The sequence below is a fragment of the Apium graveolens genome, chromosome 1, assembly GCF_009905375.1.
Source record: "Apium graveolens cultivar Ventura chromosome 1, ASM990537v1, whole genome shotgun sequence".
Taxonomy (NCBI): domain Eukaryota; kingdom Viridiplantae; phylum Streptophyta; class Magnoliopsida; order Apiales; family Apiaceae; genus Apium; species Apium graveolens.
Genome location: NC_133647.1, coordinates 121,848,931 through 121,855,371, shown reverse-complemented (window position 1 = coordinate 121,855,371; position 6,441 = coordinate 121,848,931).

The window sequence follows — 6,441 nt, the reverse complement described above, 5'->3', positions numbered from 1 at the left end:
GAATCATCTGATTATTGATTATTGATTTGAAATATTTAAATTAAAAGGAAGAATCTCTTTATAATATGATTATGATTGTAACGTAATATAATCCCTCTAAAATTAAATAATATCAAGTAGTAATTGGCCAATGATACAACGGGCTTGTGTCGGTCATAGCCTTCCAACATGATAGAAAAGTAGTTCTTATTTTTGAATCATTGTCGGTTCGTGCTACAGCCGAGGGCTTTGATTTCGAAATAAGAAATACTTGTCTATTACATAGAGATGTGTACATTGAATAAGAATCTAAAGGTCGGTACGTGCTACAGCCGTGGGCCTTTGGGGACTGATTCAACTGTACGGAATGTTGGGTTAGACTTGACTTAGAATATTGAGTTTGTCGTGCCACAGCCGAGACTCAATTATTCAAGAGGCTAAAGTTTGATTAGGGAATAACATAAGATGTAATTGACAAGAGTTGTCTGCCTATTGAACATTACATGGCGGTTCGTGCTACAGCCGGGGTTGTGTAATGGAATGTAGGATCCCTATTCCCACTAGCATTATGAATGCTTAATTTTTCACGTAGGGGGTTGAATAAATTAGATAAACTAGTGAGAGCCACTTATGATTAAAGACCCGATTCATATAGTGTTTTAAAATGAAATCGAATATTTGCTAAGTGTTGTTATGTGTTTATCATTTACAGATTTACAATATACATTATGTCTTCTGCACTATCACTCAGGAGCATAGTTGATGCTCACAATTGACTGGTCCTAATTATGCTGACTGGCTTCGAAACTTGAGAATTGTTCTCAGGATTGAGAAGCTGGAATACGTGATTGACTCACCTAAGCCTACTGAACCTGCTAGTGATGCACATAATGATGAACATGTTGTGTATCGTAAGTGGATAGATGATGCAAATGTTGCTCAATGCATCATGCTAGCTTCCATGAACATTGAGCTACAGAAGCAACATGAGCATATGGATGCTCACACTATCCTCATGCATCTACAAGAGTTGTATGATGTGGCGGGGAGGACAGCTCGATATGAGATATCGAAGGAGTTGTTCGGTTGTAGGATGTCTGAGGGATCATCTGTGAATGACCATGTACTTAAGATGATCAATTTGATTGAACGTCTTGGACAAATTGGTTTTGCCATGGATGGGGAGCTGAGCTAAGACTTGGTCTTGCAATCGCTTCCGAATTCATTCTCGCAGTTTGTTGTGAACTTTCACATGAATAAGTTGGATGTCAGCCTGCCTGAACTCCACAACATGTTGAAGACTGCGGAATCGAATTTCCCCTAAAGAAGAATTCTGTTCTTCTAATTGGTGAAGGTTCTAATCCTAAGAAAAGGAAGAGGAACTCTTCCAAGAAGAAGAAAGTAGGTGAAGAAAAGCCGGTTCCACCAAAAGCTGAAGACCCCAAGAGCAAAATTGTTTGCTTTCACTGTAACAAGGTGGGGCACTTGAAGAGGAACTGTAAGGTTTACCTTGCAGAATTGAAGAAGAAGAAGGGTAGTGAGACTACCGCTTCTGATTCAGGTATGTTCATGATAGAAGTGAATATGTCATTAAATCAAATTTCTACTTGGGTATTAGATACCGCCTGTGGTTCTCAAATCTGCAATTTGTTGCAGGGACCAAGGAGAAGTAGGACTCTTGAGGAAGAGGAGGTGATTATATTGATGGGAAATGGAGCAAGAATTGCTGCTGAAGATGTAGAATCATTTCATTTACATATGCCTATGGGCAAGACTATTGTTTTAAATAATTGTTATTTTGTTCCCTCGATTGTGAGGAATATTATTCCCATGTTAGACTTGGCTGGATTTTCATTTAATATTGAGAATAATGAATGTTCTATTCTTAAAGATAATATTCTTTATGGATGTGGTGCTTTAAATAATGGTCTGTATATATGTGACATAATTTACTTCAGATTGAACAAACTAATAAAGAAAAGGGATGATGAAAATCTCACTTCATTGTGGCACTGCAGTCTCCATTTAGTAGACATGGAGAGAGGGCTGCAAATTTGCTAGGAATGGTACACACAGATGTATGTGGACCAATGTCTACGCAAGCCATGGGTGGATTTTCATACTTCATTACTTTTATAGATGATAGATCTAGATTCGGATATGTGTTTGATGAAACACAAGTCTAAAGCCTTTGAAAAGTTCAAAGAGTATAAGTACGAAGTGGAGAAATAAACCAAACATAGTATTATAATTCTTCAATTAGATCGAGGTGGTGAATACTTTAATGGAGTGTTTCTAGATTATCTCAAAGTAAATGGTATAGTCTCTCAGTTGACTCCTCCAGATTGGTATATGAAAGGAGAAATCGAACTTTGTTAGACATAGTTCTGTCCATGATGAGCTATGCAAATCTTCCAGTATTCCTATGGGGTTATGCATTGGAAACCTCAGCATATTTACTGAATATGGTGCCTTCCAAAATCTGTTCCTCAAACTTCGTATGAGATATGGAAAGAAAGGAAACCGAGTCTTAAACATGTTAAGATTTGGGGATGTCCAGCTTATGTCAAGAAAGTTGACCCAGATAAGCTGGAATATCGATCCGTAAAATGTAGTTTTGTGGGATATCTTAAAGAGACTTTAGGGTATTACTTTTGCACCGATCATCGGGTGTTTGTCTCCAGACATGCTACCTTCTTGGAAAAGGAGTTTATCCTTGAAGGAAACAGTGGGAGCAAAATTGAACTTGATGAAGTTCAAGAAGCACAAACTACTACAGATCGAGTGGAAACACCTGTTCTGACTGAACAACCTTTTATGGAACAGCCCATTCATAGATCAGGGAGAGTGTCTCGCCAACCTGAGAGGTATTATGGCCTTGTCATTGAGAATGACAATGAGTTGTCGATCATTGATGATGACGACCCTGTAACCTATAATGAGGCTATGAGTAATGTTGACTCAGATAAATGGCATAGTGCCATGAAATCCGGAATGAAATCTATGTATACGGGATACAAAAGAATGATTAGAGCAGATGGCCAGGTGGAGACCTTTAAGGCCAGGCTTGTGGCAAAAGAATTCAAACAAAGGCAATGAATTGACTTTGATGAAACCTTTTACCTGTAGCCCTGTTATAATCAGTTCGGATTTTGCTTGCGATTGCTGCTTACTACGACTATGAGATCTGGCAAATAGCCAGATGGTTTTCTTTCCAAGAGAAATGAAAACCTAGTGTGTAAGCTGCTGCGAACCATATGTGGTTTAAAGCAAGCTTCTCGAAAGATGGAACATTCGTTTTGATGAGGCAATCAAAGAGTTTGATTTTATCAAAAACGAAGATGAACCATGCGTCTACAAAAGGGTTAGTGGGAGCGCGGTAACATTTCTTGTATTGTATTGAATTAGAGTTGACACACATAACAACATAGCAGACCCATTCACAAAGCTACTTTATGAAAGTCACTTTGATCGTCATAAAGATAAGATGGGTATTAGATACCAGAGTGATTGGCTTTAGTACAAGTGGGAGATTAAAAGGAATATGTCCTAAGTCCAATCATGTATTAGGATTTAGGAATAACTTCCTGTGTAATCTGTTTTGATTTCATTAATATTAATAAAAGACTTGTTTTGTTTTTATTACGGGCTCTATCTATTTAAGTGTTTAAATAAGATATACCATAGTTTAGAGTAAAGCTTTTTATGGATTTTGATGAGATCATAATAGTGAGACCTAAAAGATGATAACTTTAAACTTAAATAGTTCCTGATCACAGGATTACTAACTGGTAATTAATAATCCGCAAAGATCGGTACATACTATTCTTGCTTCATTATGAAGGATGTCTGTTCTCATAGACATTTGTGTGGTGACACTATAGCTAGTATGTAGGTGCTTATTATAGAATAAGTTCACTGAACATGACTCGCACAGCTGAACAGCTGATGGAGTTCACTCACGTGTCAGCAGTTGTTCACATAGTGATAGTTGTACAAGTATCCTTAGACTTGAGGTCATCATAGTCATCTTGTGTACACTGAACTATGCTTTGGTTTAGTTCTTAGTCTCCAGGGACAACTATTAGGGCTCTACTGGGTATAGGAATTTCTACACAAAGATAGTGTATGATCAATAAAGGATCTACCCCTTCCAGTGAAGGAAGCGAATGTTCAAGGCTGATCCACTTATGCTAGTTCAGGAATCTCTGGCCAGAGTGAATGAAATTAGAAAGGAGTTTCTAATTTGCATAGAACTACGCATAGTAAATGGTAAGCAAGTGATTGAATTAGATAGGCTTGATACGAGATCCATGCCTTGTATTTAATCGGGACATTGTAGGGTAGAAGGAGTTTATTGTACGGTAACTATTCACTGAAGAGGTTCTTGGTATTCTAAGCAGTGAATTCATATTATCCGGATAGTCGCGATATGCTGAGAAGTATCCCTCACGATGTAGAATAAATGTGATTAATTAATTAATCATATTTAATAAATTAGAGAATTTATATAAATAATGATAAAATAGTTTTATTATTATTTATTTCTACTACCGGCTTCAAAATGTGATGATACACTGACAGCCCTCCTGGTTCTTTGCTTTTTATGTCTCTTTGCAGAACTAGAGACTTTGGGAGTTTCATCATCAGAATTTAGCTTTCTAAGCCTTTTTAGGGGCCTAGAACTCTCAATTTCAACATTATTCTGAGAAAAGACCTTCTCAGCTTCTACAACAACATGTTCTGATACTGGAACCTGTTCCTCACTGTCTGACTCATCCCTCAGAACAATCCTCCTTCTCTTCTATTGTGTCTGAGGTACAGTCTTTGTCCTCTTAGGTTTGGAAGATGAAGGCCTCACGGAATGTGCTGATGGTGAAGGTTGAGATGTCTGTGATGGTTTAAAATATGTCCTGATGGAGGGTTGAGTGGTTGAGGTTGAGAAGTTTGAGGTGTAGGTGTGGTATGTTCTGATGGTTGGTGTGGTGGCTGGGATGTGCTGGTGGGTCGAACATCAGGGTAAACATATGTGTAGGTTTGAGGATCAGCATTTACAAGAATCTGTTTTACAGACTGATGCGTAATTATGACAGCCATTGGAAGCTTAAAACAGGAGTTAATGAGCACATGAAACAAGTAAAAATTACTATGTATATACGAGTACCATTAACCCAAATTATGTTGACTATTTATATCTCACCCAAACATATTCTGATTTTAAATATGACTGTTTCAGATTGAACCACAAATAAGTCAAGTAAAGAATCATGATTTAATATCAGAACTTAGACTTATATCGGAACTTAACAGTCATCAGAACATGACTCCTTAACTCGAAAAGTGAATGCCTATTTCTGTAATTCTTCACATAAATACTAATTTCATTTCTTCAGAACTTAAGCATCAGAATTTCCATCATATCTTGTCCTCAGAATTTATGCAACTGACACTTAACCTGTTCATCAAAAATAACATTTATCACCACAGTAATTTTCATTATTCATATGGAGTGTATGTGTGTGCAGTAAGCTAAATATCAGATAAAGATTAAAGTCTGATTCACTTCAGTTCATCTTAGGAATAAGGCATAACTAAGAACTTTGCTCAAAATCAGTCATTATTCTGAAGTCTACAATAGAATGAGTTCATGCATGAGTCCACCTCAACTGTTTTGTGCTCATTTTATACATCTTTTGAAATTCCATTTTACAGTGGTTTCTCAGTGTAAGTGAGTCACGACTGCTTATCAGAATTTATGCTATTATCAGAGTATTTCTCCAGTAATCATAGAGTGTGAAAAGTTACCAAGAAAATATTTATTTTGCTTTTCTAATGCATATACTTAATACCAGCAATGCACTTGGGTCTTCCCTTCCACATTTTTACTCTAGATCTTAAAGAGTACCTTATTTTTATTTCTTTTTTTTTCTTTTTCTTTTGATAAGTGAGGCTTATCAGCACTTAGTACATTCGCCAGATTTAGTAATATCAGAACTTAACAGATAAGAAGCACTATTCTAGTTTTTGACTTAGTAATAAGATACACAAAGTAAACTTAACTAAGCTCAATATCAGAATTTGCGTGTGTTAAAAGATTTCCACATAAACAATTACTTTAAACATGGGATTTTTAGAATATTAAAGACTACTAGTTCAACATCTAGCACAATTATGCTCATTGGATTGAATAGTCACAGAGACATGCATATCACTATCAGAGTTTAGAAGTTCATATCAGACAACAATCAACACTTAAGCAAATTTCAATTTAAGCACAGAATTCACAAAGATAGTAATATCTGTAAATACTGATCATAAAATCTAATGTATCAGAACATAAACTAAGCAGATTTAGAGAAGGAACCTGAAACCATTCCAAGTTCATTTACCAATCATGTAAAAGTAGCTTCACACAGTGGTTTTGTGAAGATATCTGCTAGTTGATCTGTTGGAACAAAATGC